This window comes from Cajanus cajan, chromosome 5 (genome assembly GCF_000230855.2).
Source record: "Cajanus cajan strain Asha chromosome 5, NIPB_CcT2T_4, whole genome shotgun sequence".
In the NCBI taxonomy this organism is placed as follows: Eukaryota; Viridiplantae; Streptophyta; class Magnoliopsida; order Fabales; family Fabaceae; genus Cajanus; species Cajanus cajan.
In genome coordinates, this window is record NC_138521.1 from 49,879,578 (window position 1) to 49,905,410 (window position 25,833).

The following is a 25,833-nucleotide window of genomic DNA, read 5'->3' on the forward strand; positions in this document are numbered from 1 at the left end:
ATCTAATGATTTTGTTATATCTTCACCCTTGTTGAGATTGCAAAGCCTCCAATGGAAAATCCAACTTTTGTTAAACAAACTAAATCATAAAAAAATAAAACTCATTTCTTATGAAGGGAATTTCAAATATGAGAATCATAAGGGAAGTCCATCAATAAAACCCATATCTCACAAAATGGTCTCCAAATAAAACGATCGAAAATTGTCATAACAGATCTTCACGAAAGATTCTAACAATTGATATTTTCCTCTTGTTTTTGTGTGTTTTCCCCCTCTATTTCTTATGCTTTCATTTCAACTCCTAGATTATTCTTTTTCTAGATCTCTAGTTGTTTTGGTTTTTATGCACTTGTTTTTCAAAAAAAATTTGATGCTAGTTGTTCTGATTATATATTAAAGTATTTAGAACTATTTATTTATCCTCTTCACATTATAATACTTAGGAATGGAGAGTTGTGGAACTTCCTAAGCCTATGACTAACCAATCTAGGTTAATCATATTAATATCAAGCGATCTATTATCGATTTACTATCTACTAATCTAACAGATTAATATCCTTTAATCTATAAAATAATATATACAACAAAATTATTACTAAGACAAAAAATAATATATATCATGATGAGAAAAAATATAACACTGTTATTGATACAAGATGAAGAGAATCCTATTTTCACTCAAGCTTACTTTTATCCTAAATTCTATACCGAAATACTTTACCAATAAAAATGTGATGCTTCTATGTTGTTTTGATCAAATATGATTCATTGGTGATTTTTATAGCCCATTTTGCCTTCATATGCCTTTATGTGTGCTTATAATTTTAGATAATTAGATACACCCGAAAATGTTCCTTTTTTTTTTTTTACCGTTGTTTCATGAAAAAAGTATATATGTGCACTATGTTGAAGGTGTGTTGATATGGTCATGAGATTAAATAATTTTTAGTGATTTTTATGGTTGGATATAATTTATTTTGCTTATATGTTAGTTACGTAGTAAAAATGTCATTTTGTGGTTTTGGGTCTTGCCACGTGGCACAGTATATATTTTTTTTAATGTTGACAAATATTTGGTGCTGAAATTTCAGTGACAATATCATTTTTTATTTGCACATTGTGTATTACTATTTTGGTTTTCTGGTTGGTAATTTTCTTGTCTAATGAAACATTGAAAATATTCCAGCTTTAATGAAATAAAATTTTGTGTGAATCCCTATAGTGGACAAAAGTTGAAGACTTCGGTTATTTCTCGAAGATTCATGACATTAAACGATTTTTCTTGGCACCTCATTAAGTGATGTTAGGAGTCATAAAACTCTAAATATTGCTCAAACGTAAACTTGAACTTAATAAAAGTGATTAAAGATGGGTTTTAAGCTCTGAAAGTGATTATAAGTTTTTAAAAGATTTTACAAAAATATTGCTCAAACGTGACCTGGATATGCTAAGCAGAGAAACATTTGGCAGCACGAAATAATTATGTCCTTGTGCATTGGAGATCTTAATCTTCTATTTGGCGTCATCAATTTCGAACTGGGAGAAAACCCCTGATAATGGAGTCATCAGCTTCACTTAGCGTAGAAAGTGAAGGAAGACACCGAACATTGGGTAATTGAAGTGACGCAGAAGCACTACTAGTACTAGAACTATCCTCATTCGTTTCTCCATGTATGCCATTTGCACCTCTCTGTAGCTGCAGTGCATACTCCAAGTCCCACAACACATCACCCATGGTTGGCCTACCAGAACCATCTTCTTGCAAGCATTTTTCTACCGTCTCACTAAATTTCTTGAGCGAGTTTTGATCTATTTGGCCCTTGATAGAAGGATCAACAATCTCTTGGAGTATCCCCTTGTTTTTGCAAAGCATTCCCCATTCAGCTAAGTTTATCTGCTCTGTGGGAAGCGATGGATCAATGACTGCTCTTGCGCACAACACTTCCAAGAGAACTACCCCAAATGAATAAACATCAGATTTTTCTGTGAGCTGCTGCGACCTGAAATACTCAGGATCAAGATACCCAAAAGAGCCTTTAACAACAGTGGTGACATAATGTTGATGATCAAGAGGACCCGTCCTTGAAAGGCCGAAGTCAGCAACTTTGGCTACATGGTTTTCATCAAGCAATATGTTTGTGGACTTTACATCACGGTGAATGATTCCCCTAGCTGGTCCATTGTGAAGGTAATTAAGACCACTGGCAGCTCCAATGCAAATTTCAAGCCTATGCCTCCAAGACAATCTTGGCAAGTTTTTATTGAACAAATGCTCTCTGAGTGTCCCTTTTTCCAGGTACTCATAAACTAGTATCATCTCAAAGCTGTCGTCACAATACCCAATTAAGGAAACAAGGTGTCTGTGACGAATCTGGGACAGAACCATTATCTCTGCCTGAAATTCTGGAAGGCCTTGAAGCGACCCGGGTTCACCTCTTTTGACAGCCACTACCATACCATTCTCGAGAACCCCCTTGTAGACGATGCCGAAACCACCCTCGCCAATTATCTGACTTGCGTGGAAGTTATTGGTTGCCAATTGAAGATCGAGCAATGGAATTTTGAGTCCAAGGTTTATGTTGGGAAGAGTAGAGCCTTGGCTGGTTCCCTCGGTCAATCTACATTGAGAACTTCCTCCTGTAGTAGCGAGAATTGGTAACCAGTCAGAATTCTCAACGGGCTTTTGCTTCCTTATTTTACGAAATCCAATTACCCCAGCGAAAACCATGATTAGACCTCCAATAACTGAACCCAGCACCACAGGAAGACGCTTATGCTTGGAAACGGATTCTGCCGGGTCAGGGGGAACAGAATTTGATGCCTCAATGATTTCCATTATTTCTAACCCGTTTAAAAACGCACCAACTTTTTTAGCAGATTCAACAGGTGTTACGCTGACCCTCATAAATCCAGAGTCATCAGAGTGCACCACAAAATCATAATAATAAGGAGCAGGCAACTCGCTATACACGTTTCCGTCAATATTTATCGGCATAACATTGATGTCGTAAATGGACAGAATGAAGAATGTAAGATCAATTTGTGAACTGAAATAGTCACAGAAGTGAAGCCGAAGGAGATGATCTATGTTCTTCTCCACCGGAAGTCGCCATGTTATGTTTAAAAGTTTAGCGTCTCCGGCACCAGCAGAGATGTTTTTAATCTCTTTAGCAGTTCCGTACACATTAGTTGGCGCCGTAAATTTATTTGCATTTGGACCTTCGGAGTCATCTTCTACACGATACTCAATTTGACCTGAGAAAGGGTAACTAACCTTGGCGTTTTCTGGATAAACGAGATAACTATCATCTGGAGACCATTTTCTTAGCAAGTTATCGTTGATAACAATTTGGCCACCAACGTTAAGCCTAAGTTTGGTTTCCAACACACGAGAGTACAAACCGTTGAAAGTAGCTAAGCCTCGGTTATTGCCACTATAAGTAAAACGCGCGACTACATCATCGATCAAATGGAGGGGGAGTAGGAAGAGTTCTATGGCATTGACAAACGCAAATGATGATGGCAGAGGTCTGAAAGTAATTCTGAAGTTGGGGGTGGGGGATGTGATATTGATGAAAAACTCTTTCACCGGAGCATGGTTGTTATCAGTAACATTTCTGGCATCAAAATTTTGCAACAACCAGAACCTAGGAACCGAAACGTTGAACCTGGCTGAGTAAAGATTACTCGGGGATGAGAAAGAGAAGAAATGGAGGCGTACCAGGTAGGTGCCACTTGTGCCGATGTTGAACTCGTACCAAGACTCACTTCGAAAAATTCTTGCTGTTTGGTATAGAGGAGAAGGTACATGTGACTCATTGCTTTCTGTCTTGCTTCTTCTGCTAAGACGGGCTATAGGGTTTGATTCACCAACGTAAACCACGCCATTTACGCTAACGTTGCTATCTGACCCACAATTGATGAAGTACTTATCTGGGACATTGTACCCGTGCGAGGGGAACTGCAGCGATGAAAACTGAAGCACAAAAACAAGTACTGCGTAGATAGAGTGTTGAATTCTACGGATTTGAAGAATTGCCATGGAAAAATAGTGTTGGGATTAGCTTCTCCTATAATTGTTGCACCGTCCAAACTAGTGTCTGGGGACTCGACTCTCGAATAAGAGGAAGACTTCGTCAGCGTTGATTTTTCTTTTCATTTCCTGTTTCTTTTTTTTTTCTTTTTTTTTTCTTTTTTTTTTCTTTCTTTTTCGTTTTATTCTGAAAGTTGATTTATCACTAGACAACTACGGATTTTTAGAGCCATGAAAATTAAAATTGAAAAGTCCTACTCACGATTAAGATGAGTATTAATTATATAGAGAAAAAAAAAAAAAGTGATATTTGTGGTATGACTATATGAAGGTGGTCTTGGACGCGTGCAACTAGTTCCAGGCCCTGCCCTGGTCTCTCTTAAAGTCAATTTAAGATAAATCTTAGTATTTTGAACTAAATAATATAAATATTTAATAATATGATAAGTTTCATAAAAAAAAATTATTTTTTAACGATAATTCCTGGTATGTATCTCAGCCACTTAGTCAGTTAGTCTCAAAGGTCGAATTATAATAAATAAGTCGGTCAAATATAAGTATTTTGATTTCATTTTTTTCGAAATTGTCAAGTCGCCACCATGGAAAACGCCAGTGCAAACTTGTGGAATTCCATAGCAATAAGCCCAGTGACCATATATCAGGGTTGGATATATGGATAAAATTCGGGGAGGATAATAATCGGATAGTTTAAATGGATGTGAACATTGAATGGGTACAGTTTATTTAGATCCTTTCGGGACAAGCACGGTTGAATTCATATATGAGAATAACTCTTAAATAATATTACTTAAATATATATATATATATATAAAGTAAATAATTTTAAATATCATATTTTTCATTTATTTTATCTTTATAAATTAAGACTTTTATTTGTATTTTAAATTATAACTTATATTTTTATTTTTATTTTAATATTTGAACAAAATCAATGTTTAATATAAGTTTAAAAGTTAACATCAATCATTTATTTTTAACATTTTAATATATTTAATATTAAATATAAGTTTAAAATTATTTTTTATATTTTTTAATTTTCTAAAAATTCACAAATATTTATAAATATCTACAAAATAATTATAAAATTTATGAGTATCTTCTTGATGAATATTTGCTTAGATTTGAGGTAAGTATAAGATAAATTTTTAATCAACGGGACAAGGGCAAGAAACCTACAACTTATCTCATAGGGGTCCATTGTCATCCTTAAGTGTATCATGTGGATCATCCATTCTTAAAGATGAACTCTTCACTCAAGTTTTAAAAATTCACACATTTTGTTGCATTATTAGTTGACTACTTGATGTCATTAATTAACCATTGACGTGCTATGTTAATTAATTGATGATGTAACATGTTAATTATTGATGTGATACATTAAACATTAATGTGTTACGTACATTATGTCACGACATCATGTATATATCACATCAATAATTCATGTCAACAATCAATATATCATGTAAATAATGTATTATGTCAAAAACTAACTAATGACATCAATAATCAACTAAAAGAGTGATAAAGTGTGCAAAGTTTTGAAGTAAAACATACAATTTTAAAATTTGAATCACAAAATTCGTGAGAATGTAAAAGATAAGTGAAAAAGTGTAATTAAATATTATTATTTTTACCATTAATTATTTTCTAGCATCCCAGCTAACCTTTTTCATATTTCATATACATATCTTCAACAATTTATGAGCAATTGTTTTAGTGTCCACACAATGATATACGCTTGTATCCAACTACTACATAATCAATGTGACTACTTATCTATTTCTCTTCTTCAATTTACTTTTAGATTTATCACTCGGTCAAGCAATATCCCCTCAATATGATTATACAAATCTTTGTTGTATAACATTTCTTTCATAAGTCTTTCAAAGTGTATATTTTGTAGAGTTAACTCAATCATATTTGGCCATTTGATTTTCCTCCTAATTAAATGCACAAGTCAAAACAACCTCTTTTTTTTAACACTTTTTTTAGGAAAAACAAAGATACAAATCTCTAATGAAGAAAAAATCTCCACTAAATAGGCGCAACAAAATATTTTTCCACAATACAATATCAATAAAAAAAATCAAATTCATCATATTTTTTAATAAGAAAACTCCTCTAAATATAGAAAAAAAAAAGTCACAATACTTACTCCAACAAAAACTTTCATTAGAGATTTTAATGGTGCATTAAGTCTTCCTAGCAACACACTAGGAGACACCAAATCAACACTACATCACACAATAGGTGTATGCAATTAGGTAGCAAGATAAAAACACCACAAAAATGGGTATCACAATCCCAAACCAAAGAGAAGGCAAACAACAAATTGAAGTATCAAAATGTAGCCTTCAACACATGGAATAACATTAAAAAAATTTCCAAAGATTAGAAGGAAATTACTCATAAGAAGTCAAAGCCATTTTTTCCCATCTTCTCGCATGTCATGGGTGGGTTCTCGTAGGTCTCATATAGCTTATACACTATAAGAAAATTATCATATAATGACACACGCTCTATATTGATACTATACATGTCATTAAAAATTATTTTTACTCATTCAATAAATATGATATATGTTGGTATATTGTTAAAAAGTGGGAGTATAAGTTATAGTAACACACAAAATATGTTGTTAAATCTCATTCAAAATCAACACTAAAATTATTTGTAACTATATGTCAAATAAATATATACTTACATATATTGTATCTATAGTGACACTTTTTGTATGTCATTATATGTAACATTTCATGTAGTGATAATTTACAAGGAAAGTCTTTATTGAAACTTTTTGATATATTTTCTTTACGCACACTTACACACATAATATGTAAATGATATATTTAGTTTATTATTATATAAAAAATATATTTAGTCTGTTATTAAAAATTATCAATAATATTATTATTTCACTTCTTTCTAAATGTTATACTTGTATGTGTTCAAATAATAAATTTTAAGAAATTTATGTATAACTAATAGGATTTAGGTATTTTATGTATCTATGTGTTTAAGTATTTTGCTTTAAAAATAATAAGAATAAAAATAAAAATAATAGAAATTACAGTATATAAATCAAGTGAAATAATATACAATTAGAAAAACAGAATTGGAGACTAAAGATGATTACAAAATATGATGGTAGTTATTATTAATAGAATGAATAATTAATCTTTTTCTACATGTTTTTTTCTTCTATTTTACCTTTAATAGATATAATGGTAGGAAAAAAATATATAATAAAAGTGTATAAATGTCTAAAAAAAAAATATGAATACAGAAAGGAGATATTTTATATATATATAATATAGATATTTTTTTATTTTACGCATAAGAGATATGATGATAAGAAAAAAATAATATATAATAAAGAAATATAAATGTTTAAAAAATATGAAAACAAAAGAAGGTATCCCTTATATAGTGTAAATAACATTATTTTAATTATAATTAAATTTAAATTATTCATAAAGATTATGAAAATCTTTATAAAAAAATAATTCATACAATATCATAGGAAATTACAAAACAGAACCAAGGAAATAGAGTAGTTTTCTATCCAATATTATAAATAAAAGATTAATAAAATATTATAATAATTATATATATTTTTTCCAATGGTAAATACAAAACATAACATTATTTCATAGGGCAGCTACTTCAATTTGCGTATCAGCTGCCACTATAGCTACAATCACATTATGCTGCCGGAATTTAAAATCTTAGACAAGTCATCCACTTCATTTGGTGTGGAGAATGAAGCAAGACGCCGAACATTGGGCAATTGAAGTGATGCAGAAACACTACTATAACTATTACCATGAACACCTCTCTGAAGCTGCAGCGCATACTCCAAGTCCCACAACACATCTCCCATGGTTGGCCTATCAGAACCAACTTCTTGTAAACATTTTTCTACTGTCTCACTAAATTTCCTGAGTGAGTTTTCATCTATTTGGTCCTTGATGGAAGGATCAACTATTCCTTGTAGTATCCCCTTGTTTTGGCAAAGCATTCCCCATTCACCCAAGTTTATCTGTTCACTTGGAAGCGATGAATCAATAACTGGTCTTGAACATAACACTTCCAAAAGAACTACCCCAAATGAATAGACATCAGATTTTTCTGTCAGCTGTTGCTTCCTCAAATACTCAGGATCAAGATACCCCAAAGTGCCTTTAACACTGGTGCTGACATGTGATTCATGATCAAGAGGACCTGTTCTTGAAAGGCCAAAATCTGAAACTTTAGCAACATGGTTCTCATCAAGCAATATGTTTGTGGACTTTACGTCACGGTGAATGATTCCACCAACCACTCCTTTGTGAAGATAATGAAGACCTTTGGCAGCTCCAATGCAAATGTCAAGCCTCTGCTCCCAAGACAAGCTTGGAAAGTTTGTATTGTACAAATGGTCTCTGAGTGTCCCTTTTTCCATGTACTCATAAACCAGAATCATTTCAAAGCTTTCATCACAATACCCAATTAAGGAAACAAGGTGTTTGTGACGAATCTTAGACAAAACCATGATCTCTGTCTGAAATTCTGGAAGGCCTTGACCTGACCCTGGCTGGCTTCTTTTCACTGCCACAATCATGCCATTCTTGAGAACTCCGTTGTAGACGTTGCCGAAACCACCCTTGCCAATTATCTGACTTGTGTGGAAATTCTTTGTTGCCAATTGAAGATCAAGCAATGGAATTTTGAGTCCAAGGTTTATGTTGGGAAGAGGAGGGCCTTGGACGGTTCCCTCAGTCAATCTGCCGTGAGAACTCCCTCCAGCAATAACTGGCATTGGCAACCAGTCCAAATTCTCAACGGGCTTTTGCTTCCTCATTTTAAGACGCCAAAGAAAGACAAGTACCACAACCACTACAAAAAACAGGACTAAGCCTCCAAGAACTGAACCCAGCAACACAGGAAGGTGATTATGCTTGGAATCGGATTTGCCCATGTCAGAAGGAATAGAAACAGAATTTGGTAATTCAATCATTTTCATTATTTCTATCCCGTTTAAAAATGCATTAGGAACGTAAGCAGATGCATCAGGTGTTACGCTGACCCTCATAAATCCAGAGTCATCAGAGTGCACCACAAAATCATAATAATAAGGGGCAGGCAACTCGTTAGACACGTTTTTGTCATTATTTACAGGCATAACATTGATGTCGTAAATGGACACATTGAAGAATGTAAGATCAATTTGTGAACTGAAATAGTCACAGAAGTGAAGCCGAAGGAGATGATCTATGTTCTTCTCCACCGGAAGTCGCCATGTTATGTTTAAAAGTTTAGCGTCTCCGGCACCAGCAGAGTTATTATTGATCTCTTTAGCAGTTCCGTACACATCCATTGGCGCCGTAAAAGGATTTGCGTTTGGACCAGCGGAGTCATCACTTACACGGTACTTAATATCATGGTAAGGGGAACTATTCTTGGCGTTTTCTGGATAAACGAGATAAGTATCATCTGGAATCCATTTTCTCAATAAGCTATCTTTGGTAGTTTTGCCACCAACATTAAGCCTGTGTTTGGTCTCCAACACCCGAGAGTATAAATCGCTGTATGCATCTAAGCCTCGGTTATTGCCACTATAAGTAAAACGCGCGACTTGATCATCGATCAAATGGAGGGGTTGTACGAAGAAATCTATAGCAGTCACAAACGCAAATAATGATAACTGAGGTCTGAAAGTGATTCTGAAACTGGGGGATGTGATATGAATGAAAAACTCTTTTACTATAACAGAGTTGCCATCATCAAAATTTTGCAAAAACCAGAACCCGGGAAACGAAACGTTGAACCTGGCCAAGGAAAGATTACTGGATGAAGAGAAAGGGAAGAAATGGAGACGTACCACGTAGGTGCCATTTGTGTCGATATCGAATTCATACGAAGACTCACTTTGAAAAATCCTTGCGGTTTGGTAGTGAGAAGAGGGCACTTGTGACACACTGCTTTCTGTCTGACTTCTGCTAAACCTGGCTACAGGGTTTGATTCACCAACGTAAACCTTCCCACTTACGGTGACATTACTGTCTGACCCACAATTGATAAAATACTTATCTGGGACGTTGTAGCCGAGAGAAGAGAACTGCAATGATGAGAACTGAAGAAGAAAAATAAATCGAGTGCACAGAGAGTGTTGAATTCTAGTTAGCTGAATAGTTGCCATGGAAAAATAATTCTTGAGTGAGAGGAAGACTTCAGCCGGAGGTCAAGTGGTAAGCTTTGATTTTTGTTCTTATTTTTATTCTAACTACAGAAATGTCAGAAACTATTAGAGCCATAAAAATTAGTCTTACTGGTTATCACAATAAGAAGCTTTTTTATTTTTGGTAAAAGACATTAAGAAGCTTGGTTTGAAACTTTTGATTATTTGTTTCTTTAACCAATTGCGAACCATATTATTATTATTATTATTATTATTATTATTATTATTATTATTATTATTATTATCTTTTTTATATAATAATTTTGATTTTTATAAAATAAATGTAGTAGTTAAATAAAATATATTTGATTGTTATAGTTAATTTTGATTAATCTAGGATGAGATAAATATGTTATAAATTATAAATAATTTGTTTATGAATTAAAGGTAATCGTTTTAGAACGAACGTTGTGAGGTGCTAATATCTTCCTTACATGTAATCGACCCCCGAACTCAAAAATATGATTTTTGTAAACCATTTTCTACTTGGTGATTTTTCTAATGTTTTTCCATAAAATAAACATTGGTGGCAACTTCATTGTTTTAAACTTAATTTTTATCGTCCCATTACGATCTCAGTTGCCACAAAACCTAATCTAACCAATAAAAGCATATAATCCTATTTATAGAAAGGGAGATGAAAAATCAACACTTCCTCAAACCTCATCCTCCACTGTATGTTTATCAATAGTCTATCCAAACATTGTTCTAAGTTCCTTCTCCTCCAAGCAAAAAGGTAACCCTAGAATCCAACATCAATAAGCTCTCAATCATTAATCATCTCCTGAAATCCAAAGACTCCTTTAAAGGAAAGGGTTATCAGAACTACCAACTCATTCATGTTGATTAAAAATAAAATTAAAATCTCCAATTATCGCCTAGGCCCCATAAATGCCACAGGCAAGATCATGAAGAACATCCAAGAATCCTTAATGAAGTTGATAGAGAGGGCTATTATACACCACTGTAAGGAACCAAACACTATCATTTTATAGTTGACCTTCATTTGGGCATGGTACCTGGAACTAACTAGAATCTTGACCTTCCACACACTAGTGTTACAAAGACATTAAATCCCTCATAAATGATTGACAACCTTTTCAACAAAGCAGTGATCCAACCTAATCCTCCTAATAATCTTAGTCGTTGTAGCCCCAATTGCATGGGTTTCCATAAGAAAAACTAGCGAAGATGCATACTTTAACATAATGTCTTTAACCAAAGGAACATAACTTTTATTGGAAACACCACGACAAATCCAAGAAATGATATTCATTAAGACAAATGTAGAAGAGTGGCCTCAATTGGCCTGGAGACTCCTTAGTGAAAATAAGCTTATCATCATTGTCCATTTTTTTATTCACTTCAATGACACCCAAAGGAGGAACAGAAGATGATCCCCTTGGAATAACTTCTTTACTCGACTTACAAGACCTACCCATCTCTTGAAGACCAGAGGATGAGCTTGGGCACGCGAACTTTGCGAGAAGAGAATGCTTTGTCACTACCAACACCTCCTCTATGCATTGGAGGATTTTAATCAACCACAATTCCTCCCCCTATTACTTGTTTCTCCTTCAAAAACCCCACATTTTCTCTTGTCGACATCTCCTCTTGGTGATTTGGACCCTAACGCTACTATCCTTATCAAGATTATTAGGCTTGCCAATATTTTTGGGTGTGGAATTGTTATCTAGAGGAGAATGATTTAGCCCAAAAGAAGGCCCAAACATGTTATTAGATTGACTTAATTGATTATTTCCTTATTTTTTTAATGGGTCCCCTTGAGTCTTTTTAACTCTATTAGGCCCACTATCCATAGGCCCCACGTCTTTCCCATTTGCATTAAACACCACCTCATGTGCACATGGTATGAACCCCCCCAAATAAGCCTAAAACATTTGTTGCAATAGTAATAATGCCACATAATTGTGATGAAAAAGCTACATGCATAAAAAATTCCATGTCCTTTGATATGCCTTTTCTGTATGAATCTTTTGGACTTGCGACGGACTAGCATCTAGGGCCCAAAATCCTTATCATTAACCATATCTGTGACCACCTTCTTATCATTAGCCACATTTGTAACCACATTCACATCTCTAAGAGGCTTGTTCTCATCAATTACATGTTACACCTCCAACAAACACCAAATCACTAGCTCCACTGTTACCCACCATATTAGACACCATCGTAGCACCCACCTCATCATAACCATCTCCCTTGCCAGACTTGTCAAGACTAGAGATTAAGCTTTTGTCAACTATATTTTATTGAGGGACAACTACCTTCAATCCATCCACGTTATCCTTACCTCTTATAGGAAAAATATATTGAATGTAGTCCCTCGTACTATACATTCAACAAATAATCCTTGGCAATGACTTTGGGTAATGGAGGTTTATCTAAGATCATCTCAACACAAATCCTGGCAAACCTGCCACAAGCCTAAATAAATGTTACCTTATCAATTTTCAGCATGAATCCTAGTGTAGATCCCAACCTCTAAAGGAATTGATCATTAAACAATTCAATAGGGAGCTCAAGAATCTTGATCCATATTGCAACTTTATATACCACATCTGGATGGGCCAAGAAACAAGGTCTCAATCATTGGACCAAATTAGAATGGTCAACAACCATCCATGGTCCTTCCATCAGAGCATGATTATAATCTTCATCAAAAGTAAACAAAACCTAAGAACAATATCTTGGAACATCAATAATCTTAATAACACATTTCTTTGCTCGTGCTTTATTGAGTTTTGCCTCCAGCTGTCTGAACCACACATTTTTCCCAAAAATAATCTCCATTAATGAGCCCTTCCAAGGTTTACACCAACCTATAAATTCTTCATCAGTTGAGGGAATTCAACCTTATCTTTTAAAGAAATAGGAGGGGATGGTAACTCCTTATCCGACTGCCCAAAACATCTTTCATCAAAGGGAGAATAAAGGACTACCCCTCCATTCGTCAATAGCTTACTCATGTAGGACATATTTGTTATCATTTGCATTACATGATCGCCATCCAATGCCTCCTTAACATTCTCCACATTAGGCTTGCATTTCACTTTCTTAATACTCCAAAGAAGAAGATCATCATCTTTCATTGAAGCCTCCTCAAAAACCCTAAAAGAGCATATTTCCTCCACTTTCCTCCAAAAGGACTAACAAGTCAATCTACGGACCTTGACCCATATGCTCACCCTTATGTATAAGTTGTATATAACCTTTGTTATTTTCGTTAGGTAAATTTTGATTGTTTCAGGTGAATTTTGAAGACAAAATTTCATTCAGGATGGGATTTTCTCGACCAAGATTTTATACTTGGATTTTAACTTGAAGAAACTTCCATCTGATAACTTTTACTTGGGTGAGATCTTTTTATTGTCTACCATTCTTAATAATTCTTAATACAAGTGATTGTATGAAAGTTTTCTACGGCCCCACAGTGAATTGACATAAGTAGTATTCAACCTTTAGAAAGTATTCGGATATCAGAATTGTATTCAACGCTTAGAGAGTATTCAACCTTTAGAGGAATTTCATCCTAGGAAAGAATACTTAGTCTATATTATTATTTAATCATTGTGAACTACTGAATGTTTTTGCTTAAATATGTTTTTAGTCCCTTAAATGTAAGGTAAATTTGTGTTTAGTCCCTCAAATTTAAAATTGGTCTTTTTGTTCCTTATAATTTTCAAAAATCTTATTTTAATCTTTATACTCAAGTTTTATTAAAGAATCTGTCAAACATTATTGCATAAAATCTACGTACTAGTTTCTCTGTTAGTGAAAATATCACATTAAACTCAACTGATGCTACATAATTATCTCAATTTGTCACTTTTAGACATGTTATTGGTGACTTGGGGGACTAAAACAAAATTTTTAAAAATTATTAGACTAAAAAATAGTTTTAAATTTGAGAGATCAAAAATAAATTTATCTTAAATTTGAGGAATTAAAAATATATTTAAGCATATTTTTTTATTAAAAGGTTATGTGACCATCTCAAATATTATTCACAACTATTAGCGATACCATTGATAACTTTGATCATAAAGTTGACTTATGTTAAGCAGGTTATACTTTAATCCTTCAACATATAAAACATCATTTATAGTAGGCATAAAATTTTTACCTATCTTACATATACCTTTAATCTTTCCTTTGTCACTACCTCTGAAACTAATCTTTCATGTGGTTGAAGGCCCGAGAACATAGACCTTTCTCCCATTATGTGTTGTGAGCAGCCATTGTCTAGATACTAGTGTGAATCCTTTCTTTTTTCTCACCAAGGATATCTGTAAAAGGAATTATTTGAGATCTTAGTACCCAAATCTTTTTTGGGTCCACTTTTGTTAGTGCCCTTGACCGTAGACTTACTCCTCTATTTTTTGTTTACATTTGTTGGGTGGATGAACATTTTTTCTACAAATTATTATAGAGAATAGTCTCAAGTTTGAAGTGTGATGTTTCATATTCAAATTCAAACTCGAGACCAATTTTGTCAGACGAAAGTCTTCTATTCTTTAGAAGCATATTCATCTTAGAAGATTTGTCTAAAAATTTTGCAAGATCTTTCCCAAGCTGTACATTTTTAGCTTGTAATGTTGTAACTTTAAGTGGCACATTGCTAGTGATCTCTTGTTTAAGAGTTTAAATCTCTGTAGTAGTGTCTAACAAATCTCTTTTGAGTTTCTCATTTTCTTCTTGTAAGACTTTACATTTTTCTTTAATTTTTTTATACTCAAGAGAGATTATGTGAGAGTTTGCTAAAAGAGTTCCATAAGACATCTCCTCCTCATCAAAACTATCAAAGGGACAAGAATTAGATTCAGAAGTTACCTCCAATTCTATATTGTTTACATCTGTCACAAGATAGATGTTGGCTTTCTCATCATCTGACTGCTACTACTGCTACTATCCAAATCCTCCTAAGTGGCCATTAAACTCTTGTTGACCTTCTTTTTGCTAGTCCATCGCTTTCTGAGTGTAGGAAATTCACCCTTCATATGTTTGGGTTTCTTGCACTCACAGTAGATGACTTATTTGTTATCTTCCAGAACAGGATTCTTGTACATGTCTTTTTTTTTGTGGAAACTCCTTAGTCTTTCTTTCTTCTTGAGCATGTTCTTAAACTCCTTAAACATGAGAACTATCTCATCATTTGTCAAGTTTTTAGAACTTCTATTTGAGTTGTTGTGCTTAGATTCTACCTTCAAAGTTTTGTCTTTGTCTCTCCTTTTGCTGGTTTCACCAGTCTTCAGAGCAATAAAATCATTTGCCTTGAGATAATCTATATTGTTCAAGTGGACTTCATGAACTCTTAGGGCTCCTAAAGGTTCATCAAGAGTGGGAGTCTTTAGATCATGCGCCTCTGAAATGGTGATGACCTTTGGTTCCCAGATCTTTGGAAGATTATCCAAAATCTTGAGATTATTCTAAGCTTTGGAAAACTCAATTCTTATGAATTTTAACCCATTCAGAATTGTTTGGAACCGTCCAAACATTTCATCAGTGGTTTCATTCTCTTTCATCGAGAACAACTCATAGTGCTTTTAAAGAGTAGCATCTCATCTGAGTCTAACATCTTTAACACCCTCATGAGTTACCCTGATAACTTACCACATTTCCCAAGCAATCTTGTAGCTACAAATTTTGTTGTATTTTGTTCTAGATAAGGAGCAAGCCAAGATGTATCTTGCATTGTTATTAACTTGCAGGGTGTTGTAGTCATCTTGGATATACTCATTTTCAACTTTCTTTACTTCAACATCACATCTTGTGAGGATTCTCCAAAGCTAATATTGAGTGGACTTGATGAACATTTTCATTATGTCCTTCCAATATTGATAGTCTTCTCAATTAAAGGTTGAAAGCCTTGTAAGAGAAATTCCTTCAAGTAGGTACTAACCTTTACTACTTTCCATTGTAGGATCTTTTCCTTTAGCATTATTAAATCTTCAACCTTATCAAAGGTAGTTAAGCTTTGATACTAAATTGAGGAGAAAAAAGAGACACAGAAGGGGGCTTAATATTGTTAATCAAAAACTCACATTTTTCAAAAAATAATGAAGTAGTAACTTTATGAAGAAGTGCAGACAAGAGATAATAAGAAACTGAATGCAAAATATTGTTATATTGGTTCGTCTCAACCATTAGACTATGTCTAGTTCTTGATCCAACCATATCAAGTTTCACTATCTTATGCAAAGATACAAATATTCTTTTACCAAACCACTTTTGGCTCAAACCTAAGTGTTCTTTGACTTGCCTTTTCAAGCAACTACCCAAGTATTCTTTCAACACAAAGCCTCTCCAGGCTTTAACAACCAAGTATTCTTTATAAAGAAGTCGCTCCAGGCTTTAACAATCAAGTATTCTTTTACAAACAAGCCTTTCAAGAAACAACAACCAAGTATTCTTTTACAAAAAAGCCTCTTCAAGCTCAACAACCAATATTCTTTTACAAACAAGTCTCTCTAAGCTAAACAACTAAGTATTCTTTTACAAACAAGCCTTTCTAGGCTCAACAACCAAGTATTCTTTTACAAACAAGTCTCTTCAAGTTCAAAGTACTAACACAGAGTTAAAGTTGGGTAAGCTAACAGTGTTGCTTCGTCTTACTATCAAGACGTGATGCAACTAATTAAGTACAAAGCTTTTTATAGAATGAATGAATATATTTTTGCAATGATTGATCTTTCTATGTGCTTCTCTCTTCTACTCTTTCTGAATTTCAAACTTCCTTTTATAGGGCTTCAATAAAGATGACAGTTGCAAATCCTTGAGCATCTCTAACAGGCTTGCTTCATTTGTCTTCATCTTCGTTCCTTGTGGAGAGAAATGCTCATTAAATATTTTCACCAAATAGTCACTTTTTATTTGATTAAGGAAGCTACTTATCACCTTTTGGGTACCAAATGAGTGGAGTCATGCACGTGTCATTCAAAACAACTTTTTTTTCTAAAGATTTTCATGATTCACGAGATTTGCTTGACTTTTTCTGACGAAAAACAAGTCTTCCTTCTCTTTTGTTAGTGTGAGTATCGAGGAAGTTATTTTTGTTTCATTTTGTTTAGGAATAATATACATAAAGATTGATTTAGTTATCAGACATCATAAATTATATGAATATAAAGTAAATGCCTTGCAGATGAAGTCTTTCATCTATTAGACACTTATGTCAAGATAACAAATCATCTTAGTGTATTCGTTTCATAAAGAGCATTCGTCTTATGACTTAAAATTTTTTCTTCATATAAAACGTTTATATTTGTTATCATTAAAATGCCCCTAATATTTGTTCCTAGGAAGGTATTCAATATTGGAAACTATTCATCTCTTAGAAGGGTATTTCGCCTTTGAAAATGTATTTGGCAATTAGAAAGCTATTTGGCCTTACAATAAGGGTATTTGGCCATATTTGACACATAAAGATTTTAAAATAAAAAATAATTCATTCAATATTATAATTTTTTATTGAAACAAAATTAAGGAAATATTATAGTTTTTTATACAATATTATAAATAAAAGATATATATATATATATATATATATAATAATATACTTAAATATAACTTTAGTCTTACAAAATAAACAAATTTTAATTTTGATCTCTATAAAACTTTTTATTGTTGTTTATTCCGCTAAAATTTATAAAAATTATCTTTAGTCCACATTATTGAATATGTATGTTTAAGTTTAAAAATAAGTGAAAAGCAATTATTTAAGAAGTAGATAGAAGTTCTTTTTTAGAAAAAGAAGGAAAAAAAAACTAATTATTTTATAAAAAAATAAAAATAAAATAAAAGAAGTTTCAACAAACACATAAAAAAAATAAAGAAGTACTTATTTTATTAAAAAGAAACACTTTTAGAAGAAAAAAATTTAAACATACAAACTCATTATCAAATATTTTTAATTACTTATATGTTTATTAAAAACTTAGATTATTTTAAATATTATGCTAATTATTAGTGATATCTCTAAATATTTTTATAAATTCTTAAAATAAATTTATTTATTTATCTTAAAATAACCGTTAGAAATTAAAAATAATAACTTTAGAAAAAAAGCATTTTACAGAAATTAAAATAAGAATTTATTAATTTTACAAAAATTATTTTCAATGTCCAAAATCAACATTTATAAATCTTAAAATGATAAAAATAAAGAAGAAAAAAAATTACCAATAAGTCGGTCGTACGAATGAATAGTACCGATCACGGGAATTGTAATTTTTTTTTTTTATATAATTAATACAAACATAAAATTATTACTCACAGTGGCCGCTGCAATTTGCGCATCAGCTGCCGCCCGCCAGAAATCACAAAGGCCGCAATCATGTTATGCTGCCGGAACTTAAAACCTTAAAATAGTCATCCACTTCACTTAGTGTGGAGACTGAAGGAAGACACAGACTATTGGGCAATTGAAGTGATGCAGCAGCACTACTAGAACTATTCTCGTAAACACCTCTCTGAAGCAGCACCGCATACTCCAAGTCCCACAACACATCTCTCATGGTTGGTCTATCAGAACCATCTTCTTGCAAGCATTTTTCTACTGTTTCACTGAATTTCCTGAGTGAGTTTTCATCTATTTGGTCCTTGATGGAAGGATCAACTATTCCTTGTAGTATCCCCTTGTTTTGGCAAAGCACTCCCCATTCAGCCAAGTTTATCTGTTCACTTGGAAGCGATGAATCAATAACTGGTCTTGAACATAACACTTCCAAAAGAACTACCCCAAATGAATAGACATCAGATTTTTCTGTCAGCTGTTGTTTCCTCAAATACTCAGGATCAAGATACCCCAAAGTGCCTTTAACACTGGTGCTGACATGTGATTCATGATCAAGAGGACCTGTTCTTGAAAGGCCAAAATCTGAAACTTTAGCAACATGGTTCTCATCAAGCAATATGTTTGTGGACTTTACGTCACGGTGAATGATTCCACCAACCACTCCTTTGTGAAGATAATGAAGACCTTTTGCAGCTCCAATGCAAATGTCAAGCCTCTGCTCCCAAGACAAGCTTGGAAAGTTTGTATCGTACAAATGGTCTCTGAGTGTCCCTTTTTCCATGTACTCATAAACCAGTATCATTTCAAAGTTTTCATCACAATACCCAATTAAGGAAACAAGGTGTTTGTGACGAATCTTAGACAAAACCATGATCTCTGTCTGAAATTCTGGAAGGCCTTGACCTGACCCTGGCTGGCTTCTTTTCACTGCCACCATCATTCCATTCTTGAGAACTCCCTTATAGACGTTACCGAAACCACCCTTGCCAATTATCTGACTTGTGTGGAAATTCTTTGTTGCCAATTGAAGATCAAGCAAGGAAATTTTGAGTCCAAGATTTATGTTGGGAAGAGGAGGGCCTTGGATGGTTCCCTCAGTCAATCTGCTGTGAGAACTCCCTCCAGCAGTAACGAGAATTGGCAACCAGTCAGAATTATTAACGGGCTTTTGCCTCTTGATTTCACGAAACCCAAATACTATCACAACAAAAACCAAGACTAAACCTCCAAGAACTAAACCCAGCAACACAGGAAGACGGTTATGCTTGGAATTGAATTCCAAGTCAGGGGGAACAGAATTTGACGACTCGATCACTTTCATTATTTCTAGCCCGTTTAAAAATGCATTAGGAACGTAAGCAGATGCATCAGGTGTTACGCTGACCCTCATAAATCCAGAGTCATCAGAGTGCACCACAAAATCATAATAATAAGGGGCAGGCAACTCGTTAGACACGTTTTTGTCATTATTTACAGGCATAACATTGATGTCGTAAATGGACACATTGAAGAATGCAAGATCAATTTGTGAACTGAAATAGTCACAGAAGTGAAGCCGAAGGAGATGATCTATGTTCTTCTCCACCGGAAGTCGCCATGTTATGTTTAAAAGTTTAGCGTCTCCGGCACCAGCAGAATTATTATTGATCTCTTTAGCAGTTCCGTACACATCAATTGGCGCCGTGAAATTATTTGCATTTGGACCACCTGAGTCATCACTTACACGGTACTTAATATCATGGTAAGGGGAACTATTCTTGGCGTTTTCTGGATAAACGAGATAAGTATCATCTGGAATCCATTTTCTCAATAAGCTATCTTTGGTAGTTTGGCCACCAACATTGAGCCTGTGTTTGGTCTCCAACACCCGAGAGTATAAATTGTTGTATGCATCTAAGCCTTGGTTATTGCCGCTATAAGTGAAACGCGAGACTCGATCATCGATCAAATGGAGGGGGAGTAGGAAGAGTTCTATGGCATTGACAAACGCAAATGATGATGGCAAAGGTCTGAAAGTGATTCTGAAGCTGGGGGATGTGATATGAATGAAAAACTCTTTTACTAAAGCAGAGTTGTTATTGGTACCATTTGTAGCATTGAAATTTCGCAACAACCAGAAAGCAGGAACCGAAACGTTGAACCTGGCCGAGGAGAGATTACTAGGGGAAGAGAAAGCGTAGAAATGGAGGCGTACCAGGAAAGTGCCAGTTGGGTCGATGTTGAACTCATACCAAGAGTCCTTTCGAAAAATCCTTGCTGTTTGGTAAAGAGGAGAAAGCGGCGGTGACTCACTCCTTTCTGTGTTGCTGCTGTTAAAATTGGTTTTAAGGTTTGATTCAGTTTCACCAACGTAAGCCTTCCCACTTTCGGTAACACTGCTGTCTGACCCACAATTGATAAAATACTTATCTGGGACGTTGTACTGGTACCCGAGTGAGGGGAACTGGAGTGATGAGAACTTAAGAAGAAAAACAAGTGCTAGACACAGAGAGTGTTGAATTCTATGGAATTGAAGAATCGCCATGGAAAAATGGTGATCGGGGCTTAGTTTCAGCTATGATTATTGCATCTTTGAAACTAGATAGGGTCTGTGAACTTCAATGAGCACGGGACTCGAATGAGGGGAAGACTTCAGCACAGGTCAAGTCGTCGGCTTTGATTTTTCTCCTTATTTCTTGATTTTTCTTTTTTCTTTTTTGTTTTTATTCTGAAAGTTGATTTCTCAACTACCGGAACTAATTTTTGAGCCATGAAAATGAAAATTGAAATGTATTGCCCACGTTAAGATACTTGGTTTGAAATTTTTGATTATTTTCGTCTTTAACCAATTGCTGAAGTGGGCATACTTGTAGACTCATTATTGAGATAATATGATTAAATATTGCACTCTTGGAGGCAAGTCTGCTAATAATGCAGCCAAGTGGCAAGACAATAGAGTCCAAATATCTCACGAGAGGCATTACATTTTTCACGAGATCCACAAGAATGTATTTTGTCCTAACACTCTTGGACGGGAATAGAAACGGAAGTTTAAGATTCCAGAAGACAAATCTAATTAGTAACATTACAAATGTCACGGCTAGTGTTATAGATAAATTACTATACTAAAAACAACTTGTTCATCTAATTGAACCGTTGATTTATTGACTAGAAAAATCAACGCATAACTTTTACTTCGTTTACTTTTCTTAACTACGCTTATTATATATAGTATTTAATATTTCCCCTATTTTGGAGTAAGGTTGTAAAACTTTAGCTTGTAATCGTTGCACCAATTGGGAAGCTGCGTGTTTCTTTCAGCATAATTTAGAAAGAAATATTTTTTTCGTAATTTTAAAATATGTATGGAAATAATTCTTCTTTAAAGTAATTGCTATATTCACTAAATTTCCTGGCCAATTCAACAATTGCATCATAAAATTAACAATCTTAAGAAATCAAGGGTGTATCTTTAAATAAATATTTCTTCAAGAAATAGTTATTAGTTAATAATTTATGTTTTTGTACTGCAATTAAGAATTTATGTTATAAACACATAAATTGAATGATCTATGTTTATATATGTATTAAAAAAAATGTTAACGGTATACATTTAATTTTATTTTAATCACATTTTTTATTATTAAATAAAATTTGAAATTTTGCGGATCTCATTTTTTATGTAATATGCCTCGTTCATTATTTTGTAATTATTAATTAATGTAACTATATTGTTCAGTTCGGATAAGTTGAGTTGAACTCCCCATAAATTTAATTTTATCGAGTTGAGCTAGCCATACTAGATTCTATATTCACTTAGACACTAGTCAAAGAACAATATCTTCCTACCATATCTCTAAGAATCTTGGAATACACTAAAGAGCAACATTCCAAAGGTAACATCTTTGTCATTAAGGACCATGCACAATCATAGGAACATATATGTAAATATCATGTAAGATTATCTCTTGAAATCATGCAACACTACTAAATCAACTTATATATGGGGCATCAAGTACCATTCAATCCTAATCTAATTTTTAACCTAAGCTCTTTTCAAACTTCAGTGTCAAAGTTTTTTTGAATGTTGATAATAATAAAAAAATCAAGTGTATTGTTAATCATCCTTTAAAAAAAATGTTTATACAAATTAAAGTGCTTGAATATATTGATAGAATAATAGCATCAATTGTTTTGATTTGTTACTAATTTGTTGCGATTTTGTTTCTTTATTTGTTGGCCATTTTGACTATTATATCATTATATAAAACAACAATTATCTATCAATAAATCATATATTCACTTTTTTGATCATAATATGGTATCAAAAGATATTCTCTAATTATTTCTTTTGCAATTTATTTCCTTTTTTCACCTTTCCCATGGCTTCTTTCACCTCAACTTCCTTGAATTAAGTGATAACTCATAATATGTCTACTACACCTTCACCAGGAATCACTCCTAGTCTATGGATTCTAGACTCTAAGGCCATTAGTCATATTGCCTCTTGTTTATCCTTTTCCTCCTCCTACACCCAAATTTACCTTATCCTAGTTTCATTAGCAAATGGCCAAATTACACATGCTCCATACCATGGGACTATTTTCTTGTTTATTAATCTCATATTACGTGATGTTTTGTTTATCCCTACTTTTACCTTAAATCTCATTTCAGTCACTAAGATGACATCTTTCCTTTCTTGCAACTTTGTTTTGCTTGTGATGGTTGTGATATTCAAGAAATCTAGACCTCAAAGATGATTGACAATGCTAAGGTCAAGAATGTACTGTATGTCATGGATATCAATTAGCTACTTCAAACCATATTTCTACACATAATTCTTACTACTGCTACAAATTTAGAAAGTTCAATATCTTCCCATGATGTATGACATTTTCGTCTTGGCCGCCCCTCTCCCTTATGCTATAATAATATACAAAAACAATTTCAAAATGTACCACCTTTACAATCAATAATATGTGATACTTGTCACTTTTCTAAACAAAAGAAATTACCTTTTCCTTTTAGCTCTTCTATGTCAAACAACATTTTTGATCTTATACATGTAGATATTTGGGGTCCATTCTCTACCCCCTCCATTCTAGGTCATAAATATTTCCTAACCATAGTTGATGACAAATCTTGATTTACTTGGATTAGATCGATTAAAACCAAACTTGAAACTAGACAACACCTCACATATTTCATCTCCTTCATAGAAACCCAATTTAACAAAACAAATAAGACCATTGGATGTGATAATGGTAAGGAACTTCTCATGCATTCTTTCTTTCAATCTAAAGGCATAACTCACCAATTCACATGTGTAGAAACACCACAACAAAATGAAGTGGCTGAAAAAACCATCAACATATTCTTAACATAGATCATTGCTTCATTCAAATCAATCTTTCCCTTCCTTTTTGGTCCTATGCTATCTCTCATGTGGTCCATATTCTCAACCTTTTACCCTCTCCAAAACTTCACAATATCTCACCCTTTCAAATCCTATATGCCTAAAGTCCCGACTTCACCCACCTAAGAGTTCTTGGTTCCCTTTGTTTTGCCTTAACCATATCTATAAATAAAACAAAATTTCAACCTTGTGCTAGAAAATGCATTTACTTAGGCAACAAAAAAGGACTCAAAGGCTTTTTATTACTTGATCTGTATTCCTATGAGGTATTCTTGTTTATGTGGTCTTTTATGAAACAATTTTACCCTTTTCCTAAATCCAGTCATGAAACTTGTGATATTTCCTCTTTACGTCTCCCTACTTAGTCAATCAATATTGATTTTTCTCCTATACCTCTTAATCCTACTCCTCAACTAGATATTCAAGCCATTGAAACATCAACCAAAATCTCAACAAGACAAAGAAAACCACCAAACTACCTTAGAGATTATCACTGCAACATAGTCCATTCTCACCTGCATGTCAATTCATCATTAGGTACCTCCTACCTTCTCTATAATTTTCTAACCTATGATTATCTATCACCTTGCCATAGATCTTTTATTTTTTCCATCTTTAATCATGTTGAACCAAAAACATATAGTCAAGCCGCCAAACATGATTGCTAGAATCATGCCATGGATCAAGAAATAGTTGCCCTTGAATTGAATAAAACATGGATCCTAACTAATCTACCTCTTGAAAAGAAACCCATAGGATGTAAATGACTTACCAAATCAAATATAAATTAGATGGGAGCATTTAAAGGTATAAAGTTAGGCTGGTGGCAACGGGTTACAACCAAATGGTGGGTGTGGATTACTTTGAGACCTTTTCTCCAGTTGTGAAATTTACTACAATTAGGACTGTGCTAGCTTTAGTTGTTCCCAAGGGTTTGCTTTTACATTAACTAGATGTAAATAATGTTTTTCTCCATGGAGATATTGAAGAGGAAGTTTAAATGCAAATCTAACAAGGTTTCCAACCAAGTATGCAAGCTGATCAAATCATTATATGGTCTTAAATAAGCAAGTAGGCAATGGAATTCCAAGTTAATTGCAACCTTGATCTCTCTTGGGTACATACAATCCAAGTTAGACTATTCATTGTTCATCAAGGCCACCAGTCATCACATCACTATTTTATTGGTATATGTGGATGATGTCGTCCTAATAGGTGATGATCTCACAGAAATACAATAGGTTAAGAACTTTCTCAACCAGCAGTTTCAAATCAAGGACACTGGGGATCTTAAACTTTTCCTTGGTTTTGAAATTGCTAGATCACACACTGGAATTTTTCTTAATCAAAGTAAATATGCTCTTGAATTGTTAGATAATAGTGGTTTATTGGGATGCAAACTTGTCAGTACTGCTTTGTTAACTACCCATGAAACTTGTCAAAGATGATGGTAATCTTTTTTTCTAATTCAACATCCTATCGAAGACTAATTGGTTGTCTCTTATGCCTCACCAATACTAGACCAGACATTACTTTTGTTGTGAATAAATTGAGTTAGTATGTCTCTAATCCAATACAATCTCATCATGAAGCTACCATGTGGGATCTGCAATATGTTAAATGGTCACCAGGAAAAGGATTATTTTTCCTGCTTCTTTTGATCTCAAACTAACTACCTTCAGTAATTCAAATTTGGATACTAGGAAGTCATTCATATGCTTTTCTATTTTCCATGGTCATGTTCTTATTTCTTGGAGATCTAAGAAATAAGAAACAAATTCCAGATATTCATTTGAGGCCGAGTATAGAGCTTTAGCCAACTCTATTTGTGAAATTTAGTGTCTAAT

General features: G+C 33.6%; 3 pseudogenes across 1 annotated transcript; all 3 read right to left on the minus strand.

Annotated features, from left to right (window-relative positions):
* Window positions 1-1,359: 1,359 nt before the first annotated feature.
* Window positions 1,360-4,178, minus strand: LOC145958345 (putative receptor-like protein kinase At5g24010 pseudogene; annotated as a pseudogene).
* Window positions 4,179-7,621: 3,443 nt separating this feature from the next.
* LOC145958346 (putative receptor-like protein kinase At5g24010 pseudogene) lies at window positions 7,622-10,336 on the minus strand (annotated as a pseudogene).
* Window positions 10,337-16,689: 6,353 nt separating this feature from the next.
* Window positions 16,690-21,411, minus strand: LOC145958347 (putative receptor-like protein kinase At5g24010 pseudogene; annotated as a pseudogene). The gene is made up of 2 exons (XR_014434084.1): window positions 18,571-21,411; window positions 16,690-17,116 (listed from the first exon to the last, which is right to left on the minus strand). The product of XR_014434084.1 is annotated as a putative receptor-like protein kinase At5g24010 pseudogene (transcript).
* Window positions 21,412-25,833: the final 4,422 nt, after the last annotated feature.